This window comes from Etheostoma cragini, chromosome 12 (genome assembly GCF_013103735.1).
Source record: "Etheostoma cragini isolate CJK2018 chromosome 12, CSU_Ecrag_1.0, whole genome shotgun sequence".
In the NCBI taxonomy this organism is placed as follows: Eukaryota; Metazoa; Chordata; class Actinopteri; order Perciformes; family Percidae; genus Etheostoma; species Etheostoma cragini.
The window spans coordinates 14,693,048-14,712,342 of record NC_048418.1 but is presented as its reverse complement, the minus strand read 5'-3'; the positions used below and the strand labels follow the sequence as shown (position 1 = coordinate 14,712,342).

General features: G+C 39.8%; 2 long non-coding RNA genes across 3 annotated transcripts in view; both read left to right on the top strand.

Moving 5' to 3' along the window:
* LOC117954416 overlaps positions 1 to 19,295 on the top strand; it is a 305,368-nt gene that overhangs the window by 175,614 nt on the left and 110,459 nt on the right. The gene's annotated exons all lie outside the window — the stretch shown is intronic.
* LOC117954414 lies at positions 497 to 18,912 on the top strand. Of its 2 annotated transcripts, XR_004658816.1 has the most exons (8): positions 497 to 1,069; positions 2,916 to 3,428; positions 4,981 to 5,038; positions 5,126 to 5,230; positions 5,791 to 5,857; positions 9,356 to 9,395; positions 11,003 to 11,159; positions 18,145 to 18,912. It is a non-coding gene; the product is annotated as an uncharacterized LOC117954414 (long non-coding RNA). The 2 variants fall into 2 exon arrangements; XR_004658815.1 differs by lacking the exon at positions 497 to 1,069 and having other exon boundaries at positions 2,377 to 3,428.

Genomic DNA, 19,295 nt, shown 5'->3' with positions numbered 1-19,295 from the left:
GTCTGTCAGAAAGTCAAGGATCCACATGCACAGTGAGGTGTTTAATTTCAGATCCTTGAGCTTTGTGACGAGCCTGGAGGGAAACTATGATGGTAAACGCTGAACTGCAGATAGTCAATGAACAGCAATCACACATAGGTTCCCTAATGGCAGGAAGGCACCAAGCAGCTTATCATGTTAACATATAAAGAATCCAGAAGTAAAAAGAGTTAAATAGCTACATCATGCCCAACAGAAATGGTTACTTAGAATGTGTTCACTATTAGCAACACATAGTTCAAATCAGGATTCTTTTTATTCTCTTCACAAATTAAACATACTATATATTTTTCTTTATTTACAGACTCAAGGTCCAGATAAAATTAGTACACTCAACAGATTACAAAAGGGGTTCAGACCAAACACAAAAATAAATACTTAAAGACAAACTGATCCCCAAAAATATCACAAAAGAAACACACATACATACTAATTGACAAATTGCAAATACATGTTATCATATAAGTAATAATGTATATCCAGTCATAAATGATAACGTACCACTCTGAAAGGGGGGTTATCATGCCTAGTGAGTATTTCTACTGTTGATAAAATAAGTAGGCCTACATTTTGATGACTGTTTATAATAATACTGTTACTTAGGCCAAAGTACATTTTAGAATGCAGGACCTTTAATTGAGTATTTTGACATTACAGTGATATATTGTTACTTTTACTTAGGTAAAGAATCTGAATAGTCTACTTCCACTGACCACTGCAGTTTTACGTACTGCCTGAGTGTTTCAGGTCCGGATGGTCAGATGTCCCATCAGCCCAGTGTCGTTAGGATCTACAGCAAGTTTAAAAATGATTGGATAACCAGGGATAAGCTTAAGCGTGGTGGTTGGGATGGCAAAGCTCATTGCTTAGCCCTGTGTAGATATCATGTGTCTAATTATCTTCAGCGTGTGGGATGGGAGGTTCCCTCCCTCACTGACACACAGCCAGCTGTCATATTTTGATAAGGTGTCTGATGATTTGTGTGTTCTGTTTGATTGCAGACTTACTGCTTACTTGAGCTCTTCTGTGGGTAAGTAATTACACTGTTCCTCAGGCTTATTTATACATACTCCCGTTGAAATATGTGACAAGGTAGAGTTTATAGTTTATAGTTTTGAGGGCTCTAAAACAGAGATCTTCTACAGGGGGGCCCTCAAATTATTGTTAATTTTTGAAAGTTTTTTTTAAATTTTTTAACATTAATACAACATTTTAATAGCAAATATAAACCCTAATGATGATAGGCTTATTGGCCTATGGGTAAGGTGGTCACTAAGGTAGCCATCCAAAGACAAAGTTAATCCTTAGGATTCACTGTGCATGCATATGTATACTCTCATAATTGGCCCAAAATTCAACAAAGTCATCAAAGTTTGATAGATTCTAACAAACCTAAAAAAGAACTGGCATGTTTCTAACAGTTACGTGACCACAGACAAACCCCGGGTAAACACTGGAGATGTATATTAAAGATTGAGACAGTTTAGTGCAAAAAAGGACACCAAGTTGGCTAATTTCCTCCTGAACAGGTAAGCATTAGCTTCAGGTTAATTTATCACGGCTACTAGGGAGGGGCATTTTATGTAATTTCCACATTCGCAAAAAAACATTGAATTATATAGCTATAGTACCTAAGTTGTTTGCTTACTCGCAAAAACAATTGAGACTCAACCAGTAAAGTGATCCTGACTGGTCCTGGCTAAGGCTGCCATGCTATCCCTGCTAACTGCCATTCATATACGGTCTATGCTAACTGCTAACGTTACTGGAGGACCAAGCAGGTGGACCACTGCTGTTTACAACGTGTATAGCCTTTTCAGCGGCCGAAGCTGACAATGGTGAGTTATTTTAAGCCAAGAGAGGGGGCTGTAAATCTTGAAGAGAGGACTGTGAGTTAGCAATGTGTTTACCAATTGTTGCCGTCATTCTAAGTCAATAAAGTGTGTATTTCAGTCAAGTGGAAAAGGACGTCAAGGTTGTGGAATTTTTAGTGGTTCCTACTGTAATTCTAAGCCGAGGAAGTGTGTCTTTTAGTTGGGTACAGAGCTCTGCTTGAGCACGGGCTTTTATGACATCTAACGTTAGCTACTCCGCTTTGCTGTTAAGTAATATATCTGAGACAAGTGTCCAGCAACATTGTTGTGGATGCTGCGGTATTAGCCTGGTAACCTCTGTGAACTTCTTATCCAGTCTGAGGAGGAGGGGCGGGGGAGACGACTCTCTCCAGTATTTTGAATTTGTACTGCAGTAACTATGTTAAACACTAGCTGTCAGTATTACATATTGCACCTTTAAGTTAAGAATCCCAATACTTTCTCCACTACCGAATAAAAAATGTTGTCTAATGTTACTGGATGCTCTCTTGTGTTGAATGTATTATTTCCTACACAAGAGGGCAGCAGATCTCTGTTCCATAACCTGTGACGAAAACTGGTTCCACTTCTGTGTGCACTGATGTTGTATTTTTTTGCTTTGACTGCAGTCCCGAGGACCTGATTTCATTCTCTGTTCAGTATCCCTAATTATATTACATCTGGCGGATGCAAGTCTGCTGGTCGTCTGCTGTTTAAATTAGAGATTTAGATTTACAAAGAGGGCCTTCTCTTGTAAAAAAGATTTTTGCGACAAACATGTGATAGCATGTGTGTGTCCTGTTAGAGCTGTGGTACGTCTAATCGTTAAAAAAAAATAAGTATTTTGTGTGTCCATTGTTTTTCAGAGTTTTTCACTCATCAATAAACATGGTGTTTCATGCTGATTCTCACAGAAAATGTGTGCTATCTTGTGAAGTTGGTTATTGAATGTGATGCTCATCTGTTTGCACTCTTTTATCCCCTCATTTCTCCTTTCTTTCCAGTTTCTTCCCAAACAAACAGTATGACATGTTCATCCTGACTGACCAGCTGTTCTCCATATTGGCTTTTTTATGTTCCTTGCAAACAGGCTCGGCCATGCTTCAAAAGGAATGATTTATGCTCTTAAATTAATGAATGAAAAGCCATATCTTTCCTGTTTTCAGATCCAGTCTGTTTAGAGCTGTAAGTAGACTGTGATGTGTCTTTCAGCCTGACACAATCTAGTTTTAACTACAAAAACGATAACTATTAAGATGATTTTGTTTTTCTGTAACCAAACATCTAGGCCCACTTGTTTACAAAGATGGTTAGTGTAAAACATATTATAACTTAAACACTATTTTGTGCCTTTATTTGTCCAGGCAATTGAAATGTAGATTTGCTTTGTTTCACACACCCTGCTACACATTTAAACAGAAGCAGCCTATTACAACTACAGATGTCCTCTGTTGGCTACCGACCAACTTCACTCCAGTGGTTGGGGCTTGAGTGCCTTCCTCCACAGCACATCAACTGAATTTATAGGGAGAAGGTGTGTGAAATTTGCAGCTCTCTAGTTTGTGGTTGTCACTGGATCCCTAAATATCCTTCCTTTTGCTGGGGTTCAAACCAACGACATTGGAATGGCAAGCTTACGTCTATCATTTAAGGATTACCTGGAGAGTAGAGTTATTTGACTTATTCTGTTAAATCTGAAATGTTCAGGGTTTTTTTCATGCATGATTTGGTTTGCAGATGTTTACTAAAGAAAGTGAGCAAACAATTTCTTAAATGTGTTAAAATAAGCACAGTTTCAAGTTTGTGAGCTAAATAAAGAAAGGTTAAAGTTTGCAGCAAGGCAGATGGGAGCTGGTTGTCTCCTTATCAGTCACCAGCTCCTATTAGGATGTTGTATGTGGTTCCAGGACATTGCCCATTTCCTCCTGCGAATATCAAAGCTGCTAGGTCCCCCTCCCTCTGACAGCCTAATTCACTCCAGATGAGCACAATGGGACATTTGATTTAGTATGCAAAGACACATGTATACAGCTGTTCATCAGCCTGCCTCAAACAGCTGGCATAGAGCTTCAGTGTAACTTTTAATCATGCATTTGTTTATGTAATTATGTACCAAGGACTGTGTTGTATTGTCCACAGTTGCAGGCCGATCATATATTTCAGAGTGATGTAGGTCCTGTCTTTGTTATGGATCATACTGCAAGCAAATGCACATTGTTTAATGACCTGCAGGTGATACAAATCATGTGCAAATTGCAGAAGGTATTCAAAGTGTGTGTCAACACACATGACAGCTCTCCCAGTGAATATATATATATATATTTCTTTTGAATATGTACATTGGAACCCTGACAAAAGGCTCAAATGACCTGTTGCAAAGGCCTACAGTTTGATTTTGTAACTTTTATCGGCTTTAATAAGATGATCACAACTGGAAACAGAAAGAAAATATGCGGAAACATGAGCCATACGTATGAAGAATACGCTTTATCCTCACTTCCTATTTTTCTTCCTGTGGCAGCTCCAAGCAGGGAGAGCTCTGGGCATCAAGAGTTATCTCTCATATATACACACACACACACACACACACACACACAAATGAAGTCTGTCTGGGAATGTTGATCTGAAAACCATAAGTTCTTGTCTCTATTCTCTGTACCAGGTCCACTTTGTGGCTTCATGCGGGCAATATCCAAGTCTTTTGTCCTTTTGGCAGGCTCAGTGGTGCACTACAACATAAATGCCTGCAATTTTACAACCACAAAATAATGTATTCTTACCAACAGAGGATGGTCTCAAAGTGTTCAGACAGTTGCACAGGCAGCTAATTTGGGATAGATGCACAACATCTCTTTGAAGTTGTGCTTTAGTGCCAGTGCTCAGAAAACCCCCCTCTAGAACAGCTTCTCTGTAGTGCACTGTCTTAGTTGCTGAAGGGAAGGTAATGTTGCATTTGATTAAGTGGAAGACTGATTCATTAACTAAAACAGGGCATGCATGAAGGTCTCTGAGCGCAAAGTGTGGCAAGAAAGTGCTCCATGTCACCTTGCATATTCCAATTCAAATTGTTTTTTTCCCCCCTCAACAGGCAGTTTTTTTTTGTATGTATCCAGAGTTCCCTCAGAAGATATTTATACATTGATAAGGTGATTCATGTTTTCTGTGAGGAGTTAAAATATTGTCTACGGCATTGCAGAGACAGAGAAACCCACTCTGTGTCTTTTCCACTGCAGCGTTTCAGAGATGGCAGAGATTATGGGAGGATAACACTGCACAACATGGCCGCCCCAAACCAGATCAAAGCAAAGACAATCAAAGCCAGAGTGAAAGCTACAGCAGTAAGCTCTTTTAAATGCCTGCCTCCCCCGCCCCAACTGAGCAAGAGGGTTACCCTCAACTCAACTGTTTCCATCCCCAATCTTTCCACTTCTGGGATCGACATAAGCCCCTTTTGCATGAGTACTGGACAGTGAATAGGCTGGACATAAATCCTTCAAAGCAATGTAAACAGAACAGTAAATGACCTATGATAATATTAAACCTGAGCCACCGAGCTGTAAAGCCTGTGTAATGCCAGCGCTGATAAGACATGACACTGGTCGTAATCATTTATGGCGCTGGGTTAAGGCTAAATAAGATTGTCATGACAAACGATCGTCATGATTCAAGTATAGTTTTACATGAAGGGGTGTAACCACAGGGCTCCCGCACTGCACGGTCAAGGCGGAGTCAAGGTTCTGACCCACTTTCTCACAGATTCTAATGCGGGCTGTAGAAATCCAATGACACCTCCCCATACATCTCAGAAGTCAAGCCTCCTTGACTTTTCAACCTTTGACCCCCTTGACTTGTGCACACATGTTTTCAGATTGATGGATGCATTTTTTCCACCTCCCAGACAGCTACTGGTTTCAGTCCATTTCTTTATGGTATGAAAATCAACATCAATGACTTGCTTTAAAAAGGTAATTTATCATAATTGACATTTAGTCATTTTTATACTTAGTCAAGGTTATGTTATGTTAATGGTTACATGATGATGCACTTGAAAGGCTTGGCTTTTTTTGAAAATGTCAAGTGCTGACAGAAATCCAAGACTTTCTCGGATCTAAGATAACATAAGATAAAGTTTATTTATCCCACAATGGGGAAATTCCCTTGTTACGGCAGCTTTCTACAGTAAAGAACAACAAACCAACATGCAAGCAAACAAACAAACAACAGGCTAACAACAGACAATGTGCAAAAAGTACTGAATGAATATAAAGTGGCATTATATAAAAGATATTGTTAAGTGAAGTTATATGGCAATGGCCATAGTACAAAAATACTGTAATGTAAGTGACATAAAATTGAATAGAATAATATGTAAATAAATAATATAGCACAAGTAAGTCCCCATGGATGATATTGAGTTGAACCATAGTATACATAACTACTCGGAATGGAAAAATATAAATACAGATAATGAAAATGTACATAGAGCCATGGTGAGTGGTGAAAAGAAGACAGAAACATTATTAGGTGGTGCAGGTGGTGTAGAGTCTGACAGCGGCCGGGATGAACGGCCTGCGGTACCTCTCCTTCTTACACTGTATCAGTCTGCTGCTGAAGGAGCAGCTCAGGGACCCTACAGCACGTTAGCTGCATCGAGGGGACTACGTCCATTTTCAAAATTCCAAAACTCAAATTTGTGAGGTCATCGACTATAAAGTCTTGAAGTGCTCCATTGACAATAAATTGGAAAAGATGTTCTCGATGACAGTGAGAACATCCAGGAGAATGTTCTGAGTATATGGGTACATTTTCTGTGTCAGAACTGAGAACACTACAACATAGTAAAGCACATTTGGGCATACACACTTTCTTTCATTGTTGATGGAGCAGCTCCAGACTTTATACTTAATGGCATTACAAGTTAGAGACTTACTTCTCTGGTTTCTGGTTTAAGGCTGAGTAAATCATGGTCACAGATATTGATTGAACCTAGCCCATGTAGGTCCCCTTTAACAAGTGAAGTGAATTACAATGACCTTAAACCTGCAACTTTTTATAATGATTTTATAGAAATAAGATCCGACTCTGCAGCTCTAGTTCATTGTTTTAGTTTTTCAGTCTGCAGCAGTACTGCGTGGTTAAGACTCACTCACCAACCCCTCTGCATAAACTCATAAGCAGCTGTTCAAAGGAAAAACGTTTGACTAAAAGATTGTCTACCTTGATTACAGAATTAAATAACAGAGACCTAATGAGAAGAAATTCAAGCATCTCGTAGCCTAAGCTAAAAATACAAATGGACGTTATGGACTAAAGCAGAGCTAAAAGGTGATTGAATACTGAACTCACATTCATCAGGTCTCTCGGAACTCCAGTTGGATGCCATTGTTGCTCTGAGTTGAAGTGATAAGTAGGCAATGGTTGCTAACATGTTAGCATAAAAAAATGATAAACAGGCATTTCTGATGTTTGAGTTCCACTTAGGGACAAAGGTGAAAGGTAGCAGCGCAGCACATGGCAGTTTGTAAAATGCTGACGTTATATAATCTATTGATCCGTGTACAGGGACACGGTTTTTAGTTTTTTTTGTAGTGGTGAGCACGAATTTTAAATTAATGCATTTCAATGGGAAGCATCTTTCATGATAACAGCACGATTTTGTTAGCGAGTAGTTTTGAAAATCTGCGTAAGGAAGTTAAGTGAGGTGGTGGATGTGTCAAACAACACGCCGGGAATGGTAGTCCCTTTCCTTCCCCTTGTTGTCGCCGTCTCCTGTGTGTGACAGTTCCTTTCCACGTTGTTCATTTCATAACCACAACCGTCCCATTGTTGAAGCGCGTCCCGCGTGTGGCGGTCCATCTCGTTGTTGTCGCCGGCATGCGGCATTTCATTTCATTTCAGAGACCACAGATCGTGTCCCGGCGACAGTTGTTGTCCCTGTCTACCGCGTTTGGCATTTTCATTTTCCCGTTGTCGTGTCCCCCCTGGGACCGCAGATCGTGTCCCGACGGCCGTTGTTGTCCCCCAGAGCATGCTGGTGCAGCCCAGTCTCATGGCAATTCGTGAAATGCTCACCTTCCCATTTCGTGGTGACCACCACGGAATAAACGTGAAAATCGTGTCCCTGTTGACGAATCACTCAAAATAAGGTGATCATTTCACAATATGCTTTGAGACCGGGTTGAAGGTAGACAGAAGCAGCTGCCGGGGACAGGTTTACCACAGGGAGCATTGATCAAATGTTCCAGCTGAACCTGCAGCGGTAGGGGACAAACCTGTATCAATTAAAAGCAGCGTAATGATTACGACTGAGATCAAACACCCGACCTGTCACTGCTTGTCAATTCCACAGACAGCTGCTGTCGGAGTCCCTATAATGTCTGTGAGAACAGGGATGAGCACCCTGAGGGGGAACTCTCATTTTGATAATGTTTCATCAATCTGTTTAAAGTTTTGTTTTGTCCCTTTTTTTCTTTTTAGCTGCGGTATTGCTTTGTTTGCAAAAGCTTTTATTCTTGGTGACTCATAGCAACATTTTGCAGTCCTAGTGTCCTTGAATATCACTACCAACTTGGGTAGAAGCTAGCTTACAACTCATTGTGGTTTTAACAGAAATTCTATGACATACAGTAAATGTACACTTATAATAAACCGAGCCACTAGGTCAAGTAGTTGTGTGTAGTTTTCAGAGACTCTGTTTTTAATTCTCAGTAGTGCCAGTTGCTGATTTATTCTCTTTGGCATGGCCTTGTATTATTTTGTTTGTTAGTTTTATCGATATCATGTCTACATTCGTGACAGCTAAGTTTATAATTTTTTGTATTTTGTTCTGTTTTCCCACTCCTTAGTTTTTCGAGACTTTTTGGCATCAGCACAGCATACTGCGGTTGTGTGTGAGCAAATAAAACGACTGCTGCCTCTGCTCTAAATATTTAGGCATTGCAGACCTGCAGTTCATGCACTGTATCTACTTTAATAAGATGTGACCGTGTCTGGAATTTAACATCCACATTATTACAGTTTTCAAATAACTTGCTTTTGCAAAAGAGACAGTTTTGGCTCTCTGTACCAGTGTTCAGCAGGGAATGAGGTTGTTAACTTAAAATCAGAGCAGAGGAGTCTGCGCAGGCTCTTGACACACACTGCTCAATACATTACCGATTCCAGGAGTACTTTCTGATATTTTAGTATTCAGTTTGACTCTAACTTTCCCTTTATACATCTATAGAATGTGTGAGTGGTATTCTCTGCTCATTTTAACTCTCCTGATAGCTTGGCTTCCAATGTTCCACATCTTTTTGTAGCACAGGTCTGTCTGCTACCACTGTAATTAAGACTAAGAATTAGCAGAATGGAATCAGATGAAAGGCTCATAAAGCATCGCTGAATTCAGTGTTCGCTATGCCAGGGGCCATCTCAGTTACAGACTTAATTCATATTCTCTTTGTTCCTCTCCAATCTCACAGAGGGCTTGAGGCAGCTGAAGGACTACTGACAATATAACAGGTATTAAATAGATCATTTCCAGTGTCACCATGTGGTAAGTGAAGGCTTCAAAGAGCCAACAATTTGCTATGAAATCAAACTTGGGATCAATCTGGCCTACATGATAAAAGAAACATCTTCAGCACTCCAATGTGAAATGTTATGATGCAGACGTTTAAAACGCTTACAACAGAGACCCTTAAATAACATTATTTTCTTCAAGATATAAGTCCACTGCGGAACACGTAAAGGAGTTATGAAAAGCCATATTGTATATAATCTTGATGTGTTTTCCTGAGTCTGTGGCATGGAATGGAGTGTGCTCCATTATCCATTTTGCTTTCTTTTTTTGGCTCAAACCCTCTAATAGTCTGTTTCAAGTTTATTTCTGTAAACATGGCAGAAATGCTGCTGCCTAACCTTGTAAGTAAAACGATTCTGTTTGTAAAGCCTGTTTGGTATTCCAGTCATTCCCAACTGAACCATCTGGTGGCGGTCTTTGCACTCTCCCAGTGGAACATTACTCTTAGTGAGCTTGTTGTTCTATCAGCTTGCTACCTCATTAAAATGAGTGATGATGATAAATCCCATTGACCACGTGCAATGAAATCATATTGATCCGCAGACACACATCTGCATAGCAATCCCCGTCATGTGCACACATGTGAAATCACTGAAAAGACCTTTTTCAAAAGCAGTAGGAACCAATCTAATGTGATAAAAATACTCCATTTCAAAAATCCCTTTTCACAGCCCAGCATATAGCTGCTCAGTACGTTCACACTATAGACGCACACTGAAGGCTGTGTTTTCAGAATACAGAGCAGAGAGGAATGTTGAATCAGTCAAGGTCACTGTATGTTGCCACGCCTGACCATCTCTCATCTGTATTCTCTTCAGATGGCTTGCGTTAGCAGGATCATGCAGATATGGGATTTTTCTCCGAGAATTAAAACCCAGATGTCATGCTAGCAGACACACACATCCTCACCACATTAAAATATTATTTATGGCTCGGCAGTTAGCATAACTAATGCCTCACACTCAGTAATCATTCACTGTGAACAAAGCATAGATTGTCTTGAATTTGAGCTTGTTGGCAATGACCCATTTCAACCTATGTACCAGAAGAAAGCGAAAAGATGTGCTGTTTCTTCGATTTTAATCTCACTATGGTCTCTTTCATTTCTGGATGTTAGTGTGAATGTCAAAAACACAGAACAAAGGGACTTTTACTGTAAACTGCATGATTGCAGTAGGTGGAAAAAGTCACTTTAAAAGATCTTATTACCCCGAATTCAAAGCATATTGCATTTGAATGTTTAATGTAATGTTATACTTTAAAATGTCTGAAAGGCAAATGTAGTCAATTAATAATTACATACCCAGGTGGAAAATGAAATCCTGCATTCACACCACTATGCAATATCAAATTACCTCACTACAGAAACACACACTTACACACATAGGATGGCAAGTCACATATCACAAGCTTGTCTCACAAAGACATTTTTAATGCATTTCTTTTCATTTAATGTACTTATGATGAATTCATGTGTGCAGTGCATCACTGTATCTGCAGATAAATTTGACAATATGACATGTTTGTACATTTGGTTGTGTATCAGAAATCCCAGATCCATCCTGAAGTGGTAATTGACTGAGCTACAGATACAAAGCTGCCGAGAGCCTTTTACATAAAAAACCAGAGGCTTTGATGTCCCCTGATGAATTGTGCTGCAATAACTGTGTCACAACAGAAGACATAACAACGACTCACTGCAGGTACAGGCAAAGTAACAATATGACAAGTGCTTCGTGCAATATTTCATTATGCTAATGCGCCAAACAAATAAGGCAGAGACTTGAATATAGACACCGAAGAGCAGCTTAACATGTCTGCTTTTTGCTTTGTGACCATCTACAAGATACAATAATTATTCTTGTGATATCAACCTTACAAATGAGAAAAAATATTGCAACTTTTTCCTGATCATATCCCAACTGATTTTAAAACCACTGATGGGATAAGTTGTAGTGCAGTTATTAACATAGGCAGAGCAGTGCTTGAGAAAGCAGTGAAGTTGCGGCCGACGGCAGTAGCTCCCTTCCACGAGGCACCAAACTCCTAACTGCTCTGGACTGCTGTTCCTGCGCAGCTCCCTCGTTCCAACATCTCTGCTCACATAATGCACGTTTAAAGGTCCTTCTTCTGTTTTAGGCGTTCACACAAACCGGTAACAAGGTTGTTGTGACATTTTTTGTATTCTTAGGCTTTACTTAAAACTGATTGCCACAACCGACATTATAATTAAAAAAATTAAGATTTGGTTACACTCAAAAGGTGTTTCTGTAGCTTTCTTGTCCATTTTACCTAGCTTGTGTAAAAATATTTCCTTTATTTTTATAAGTCTTTATGAATTAAAAGGCCTATCCCATAGGTGAGGGTTTGTCCAACTACTATTAATATTTATAATGAATTCAGGTAATGTAATACATAAGTGGTCTATGTAATTCAATGGTCTAACCATACCAAATTAATCTAATAATTAGATTATTAGATTATAGGGCTTTTTTTCTCCACAGTGATTGGATCTAAAGTCATTTTAATTCACTTGTTTAGTTTTGTGGGATAACTAACTAAGCAAGTTCACAAAAATTGATATTTTTTAAGTAGGGCTAAAGATAAGAGCTAGGAAAAATCAATGCGTTAATTCAGTTGGTGGCTGGTCAGTGGCCATTGCACCAGCAATCTTTTTCTTATGGCACTTTTTGCTTTAACAGTTTTTACAGGGGTTTGGCCTGGTATTTTGTGTGTATGAAGGGCAGTTTAATGTACCAGTATGTTGGATTGGATACTATTGCAAAAAGAGAACAGGGTCTATCAATGAATGTTTGTCTTAACTACGTGGGGAACCTGTGAGTGAAACCTTTCTGAGCCTTTGCCCATATTATTGCATTCTCTGTCCTGTCATTATAACGGAAAACTACTCTGAGCCGGTGCCAGCCACCTATACTTAGAACGGAAGACATTAAATGGAGACATACCTGAAGTGACACAAACTTGGCTGGGCCAAAATAGTTTCCAGATAGTTAATTAACCTTAGTGACTGGTACAGCAGTTATGCGTGGCTGCTCAGTCGCAACCTGTGCTGAGATAAATACAACCAGTCATGTTGACATGTCACAGTACATACATGTCATGTGTATACTGCCAGTCTTAACACTTTGTTTAGAGCCGAGTTCACAGGGTATTTTCGTCAAGCAGGGGAAAATGGTGCATTTACATTGCAGTAATGTTGTGCAAACATAACAGAAGTCTTTGTTTTTTGCTCATTTTTGATCAAATAATGTATAATTTCTATACGTAAAGGGAGAGTTAAAAAAAAAAGTGTTTTCTCACCAAACTATAGTGGTAATTAGCCCCGGAGTAAGTATTTTTTTTTTTTTCACTTTCCCAGGTTTTGAGGTTTCTGCCACCACATCAATATAATGGAGTAAAAGCAGATTTGTTTGTGGTGCTAACCGCATTAAAAAAAAAAATTAAATATTAAAAAGCAACATCTTCCATCTTTCTAGAAACAGTTTCCAGACACTCTAGATCAGTGGTTCTCAACCTGGTTCTCAAGGTGGTTGCGAGCTTATTTCTGGGTGTTGCCAGACATTATAACATATTCTAGACTGAGGGATTGCTTTTACATTACTGTGTGAGATTGGTACGTTTCATATGTTCTATTCAGAGCTTCATGTGTAAATCAGGAGGTCCTGGAACACAGAAAGGGCTATAGAGGTGGGACAGGGGGAGTGAAAAAAAATCCATAAACACATCAAAATTTAAAGTCAATTTACAAGAATATTTTATTCTTGTAATATATACAGAAATTGGATAATGGATGGATGTATGAACAAATCAGCCTTGCAGTTTTTACAAGTCCTTCAAAGTTGTGCACTTCTTGTATCTCGAGTGTACCATAGATCTACAAATTCCCAAGACTCCTCAGAGCACGACATGACATGGTTTAAAGTTTGTTAATTAAATTTCTTGTACAGTTGCTTAGAGCAGTGTGGGGGATTTTCTCTTTTGAGACTCAATGCACAGTTAACAATGAATACTTTTCACAGTTTGTCCACTCTGGACCTTTTGGGCGGATGAAACATGATATTTAAATGTGTCAACTTGGGTTCTGGGTTTTTATTACTTTCTGACATTTTGTAGACCAAAGACTTGAACTAGTAAATGAATTGCTAATGTAAATAGGTGTTAATGCAGTTTTTTTTCAGATTACTATATGTACTACAATGGCAAGTGACATTACCACCTTACTCTGCTGGAGAGAAGCTTTAGTGCAGATAGGTAGTAAAAACCACCCTGAAGTTTGAAGTAGTACATCAGTTGTATAAAGTCCAAATGTCATTTTGCTGGGATTTTATGGAGAGAAAATGTCAAGATAAAAAGTCTGTTCTTATATAGCGCTTTTTTAGTCTCAACAACTACTCAAAGCGCTTTTACTTAGTACAGGAACCATTCACCATTCACACACAGCGGCCAACGCTGCCATACAAGATGCCACCAGCTCATCAGATAAGCACTCACACACATTTACACTCCGATGGCGCAGCATCGGGGGCAACTCGGGGTTCAGTGTCTTGCCCAAGGACACTTCAACATGGGACTGCAGGGCTAGGGATCTTACCACCAACCTTCCAATTGGCAGGCAACCGCTCTACCACTGAGCCGCAGCCGCCCAAGGTGGCCGCCCAAAGTAACTATTAAGTCCTCTGTGTGACGCAGACATTTTAATGGATCACTCTCCCAGTTTACAAAATGTCCATTTTTCTCACAACCATCACACACATTTCAACAGGATAAAAGCTGAATCTAAACATCTCCATGAGTGGACTGAGAATGAAACATCTGGTGGGTAACACCTCCCAGCTCCAGGGAAAAGAAAAAAAGTCATCACATTTGTTGAAAGAAATTGCATGTGTCAGAAAAATGGATATAAAGTTGGTAGAATGAACCTTAAAACTGAAATGACACTTGCATGGCTGCGATTGCACAAATAAATAGAAAACACGTGGAATCGGCATGCACCCACTAGAGACACTCTATTTAGCTAGTGTTGATTTTTTTGCGGGCTGTTTCTCGACCACCTTCCTTTGAGAAGAATCCCTCTTTTTTGCTTGGTTGTGCACAAGAAAATCACATATGCTTTCTTAGGCTGCAGAGCCTTTACGTAGCTTTCCCACTAAATGCATGACAGTTTCTCATGCCAGGCTCATCCTCTTAGTTCAAACGCTGAGGATTGAGACCTAGACCTGAAACAGGGCAAGTTATAGCAGTGGAAAGTTTAGCACATTACGCTATTCAATCCCTCAAATAGATGCCAAAAGACTTTTGTCCAGGCAAACAAAACAACGGCAATATTTTGCAGCAATTTGTTGAGCAAACCTAGTCACTTTGAAAAGATATATTAGCACGATACTGATGCCAAAAACAATCATGGCTGACATGTTGGATATCCCAACTTCTTTCCTATGTAAGCTCAATGAATGCCATGCCCCCCCCCCCCCCCCCTTTCTGTTGCCTGACGTATCCCTGTCAAATTGCACCCTGATATTTTGTTTTAGCAGAGCTGAGGTGATTTAAGAAACCCTTATAGAAGAAGACATGCGGTTTGTATTCTCATGGCTGTCTCAGCTTAAATGTCTCCAGATTCTTTATGGAAGGGATTGGAAGGGGTGATTTGCTGACGTTATTTACATGGAGAAGGTTTTGCAGCCTCCCTGTTGGCCAGAACATCAGGATTTTGGAATTTTTTGGCAGTGACCTACATCTGGATTTCTGCACTAGAGAGTGCCCCACCCCCTGTCAGCCTCTCACAGAGCCACAGGCCTGATTTTTCTCTCTTTTTCCAAGTACACTTCAAGCCACACTGTTGTGAATGTAACCCTTCAATGTTCCCTGTCACACCTAAATGAGCAGAGTCCAGTAAAGTACTAAAGCAACACTTCCTCACTGGATCTCTGTTACAAATGTGAAGATAAAATCAAAAGGAGACAGAAAGCGTCCTTTGGGCCTTATTTTTTATGCTGTATGAAAAACAGTATGTGGAGCACCCAATCTGGTTTTCATCCTCTGTGCCCCACCCTGGCTGAAATACAATGGATTGGGAGCAGGCCTGTGACTTTTAACTCGCTCTGCAGATTCTGCGCTCTGCCGCCAGTCTGGCCAATCTGCAGCCCAAAAAATGTCCTTGATGTGTTGGCCAAAGCAGCTTTGAATCCAATCATAAGGCCATAGGTTTCCTTGTAATAGTACATCCATGTTCATTTACTTAGACACAGGGGAATTGCGTTTATGGTCAGCAATGTGGAAAAAGACAGCTTGATTTTAGCCATGAATCTCAGCTCCAAAAGTTATTTATTGCAAGATATGGATAGTTTAGTAAACCTTCTAAAAAGTTAATCAGTGAAGTCCCCGGCGTCCTGTGGCACAAAAAACATTACAATAAAGAAATTTGGTTGAATTTATACTATAATTTCAATATACAGTCAAATATACTCACTGGCATACCCGGCCAGGGTGTGTAATCAAAGCTAAATTTGTCTTTGTTACTTGTAGTCTGTTATTGAAGCACGGTTTTCCATAAAAGAACAAGAATGGACACTTTAATTAAAGAAAGCTGGGAAGAATGAGCGAGTGACTGTTAGTCTTTGAAAGCCCAGTTGTTCATCCGTCAAACTTTGAACTGCTGTTCTGCAGACATTTGAGTCTCCGCAGTGGGTTTTGAATGATTTTTTTGTTGTAGCCACCGTACAAACAAAGGCACCCCTGTAGATTTATGTCTCATCCCTCTCTCTCATATTGGACTCTGAGGGCTTTAAGGCTGTAATTAAATTCCAATCCCCACTCTCACTTCTCCGCTGACTGTCCCTGTCTCTGTGGGAGGTTGAGAAGCTGGGTTTACCGCCTGTTGTGGTTTGTTTGAAAGATCCAGACTTCTCTGGAAACCCCAGCCATTACGATAGAATTCACACATGTGGTACAGAGAGTGAAAGAAAGGGCCTGAGCTCATGCATACACGTAGGACTGGTGTGACATCCGGTCTGCTTGAGCAGTTGAGACGTGTGCGTGTTTTATCCACATTGCCAACTCTCCCTGTGAACTGCAGGATTTGAGCATTCTCACATCAAAGTCATGGATTGCCATTCCAACATGCTGGTATTGCTTTTGGCGTGTTACTTAGATGCCCATATGAATAACTTCATCATTGTACCTATCAAAGCTTTTCCTTTACCAGACGGCCACCCACTGCCAATGCGCAGATTGTTGGCATTGGCCCGTAGCAGGGCCAACAAACTGGAATCAGCTGCAGCAGCAGGCTGTCAGTTGGGACTTTTGAAAGCGATATAAGGCTCTAGACTGAGCAAGTCCAGTCCAGCGGGGACCAGTGGGAGAAGAAGGATGAGTTCTGCACCACTGATCCAGAGTGACAGTGATGGACAGGTTCAGAGAGGAGAGCTGATGGCCAAGGCTTTTTCTCCTGTCTGGACAGTGTTTGAAAAGATGGACATGACGGTCGCAAGGCTTCAAAGTCCAACAGGGCATGTGTGCCTGTGTGTGTGTGTGCCTGTGTGTGTGTGTGTGTGTGTGTGTGTGTGTGTGTGTGTGTGTGTGTGTGTGCATGTGTACGAGTGCATGTTTCACAGTGTTGGTGTATGTCAAACGGTCAAGCAGAGCAATACATGTGAAAAGTGACACTTAAATCTGAAATCTATAACTTGTTTATGTTCAATTTTAGGTTGGTTTTAGACAAAGGCATGTACTGAATTATGCAATGTAAAAACACAGTAGGGCTGCAACCTAAGTTCATTACGTGTCTACATCTATCTTTTTTAATTTTTATTGATCAATTATTGGTTTGGCCTATAAAATAACAGAAAATAGTAAAAAATGCATCACAATTGGCTAAACGCGAATAAAGAGATCTTCTGATATCTTGTTTTGTCTGACCAACGGACTCTCATAAAATAGAAAGATGTTCTATCTCATGAAAGAAAGAAAATCCTCACTAATGAGAAGCAGCAACCAGAGAGTTTTTGATTTAAAACAACTTCTCATCGCAGCTCTAAGAGGCAGACATGTATGAAATAACATTCATATTAAATGAAAAATAATATACTTTTTATGGTGTAGCCTGTACTGGAGCTGCAATTATTGTATAAGCACCAGCAACACAGGGACACATTTGTTCTTTATAGTGTTGGGAATCAGCTTTGTCTTGTTAAAAACCTGAATTATTTGTCACAGAACGTGATCCTCCGCAGCTCCAGGGTTTCCTCTGACAAGTAATTACGTCAAGAACAAACTTTCCCAAAGGCAGCAATTAATGCTGAACTCATAACACACAATGACGCCCAAGGGCCTGGATCTAATATGAATGTTGGCTTGTTGTGCAGATTACCCCGTTGTCTTCTTTTATGACTTACATGCTTACACTGTTTTTTTTACTAAATTGTGTGCACGTGTGTATGTGAATGTTTTATTCACTTGCTCAATCCTTAATTCTACAGACTGATGGCCTACACACAGATTATATCTGCATACCATACTGAAGGACAAGTAATAGAACAATTTTTTCAGACACATACATTATCAAATGGGACATTATTGAACTCCAAGACACAGCCTGGCTGTATATCCTCTTTATGATGAAACTAATCTTTTTTGACTATGACTTCTCCTCCATATTTTCTGCTTCTCCAGGAAATACATGTCCAGTACATCCAGGACAAATTCTTCTTCCCCCCGTCTGGAAACAAGCCCTGTCATCCCCATTTCTCCTTGATGCCTTCAAGGTCTCAACTATATCTCACACGCCCCAGTCCAAAATCTGAATTATGTTTATTACAAATCAACCGTGGTTAGGAGATGCTTCTAAAATCAATACTTGAAAGGCTTGGTCAGAGAAATGAAACTGAAATAACCATTGCATCTGCCCAACATGAAAGATTGACATGCAGCAGTTGGAGTCTGCGGTTTGAAGTACTGCTTCCTCTTTTGCGTGAGGTGATCACAGACAGCTCTGGGTTTGGGCTTTAGGGGCTTTGTGAGGTTGTTAAAAATGTTCCTGTTCACTTTTCCAGCTGCAGCATTTCAACGGTGCATTAAACTACGGATACCCCCAGAAAAGTCACCAGGGAAAACAAGAAATGCTGTTTGAAAATCATGGGAGGGTCAAGAACAATCCTTTGGATTATTCACTCTTTTTCTTTTTTTTATAATGTCCAAAGAGAAAAACAGATATACAGTACTTCTAAGGGCATTCATAGTTAGAAAAAAAAAAGGTTATTTTAAACCCCCACATCATCAAGACAGTAGGCGTGCACTTTGACACTTTGAGCTATGAGGAAATTGTGACATGTTTATTAATGTACAGTCAGCGATTGAAATCTCTTATAAAGCCATATGTATACTATTACTACTGTTTCTTACCATTATAGTCCTTAATGAACTCTAGCATCAAGTGTAGTGTGTTTTTTTTGTGTTAATTAATCATCATCTTAGTCTAAATGAACACATTAATTAAACACAAAGTACAGCTAAAAGTGTTAGCATGCTAACGTTTGCTAATAAACTTGTTTTGCAATGGACTAATAAGCACTAAACACTATAATGCTAGCAGCAAAGACTTATTTGGTTTTGCTGTATTGGGCAGAAGGCAAAGGCTACGCCTGTATTTTGTTTTAGAACTTTTAGAAGAGGTTCATTTCTTCTTACACCTCAGAGAAAATGCTTTCACCCAAGGGTCTTTATCTTCATTATTATGGGTATGACCTCAAAGAAACCCCCCCAAAATAGGCTTACTATTGAAATATGTTTTTGCTTAGTATGTATATGTGTATCTCTCTCTCTCT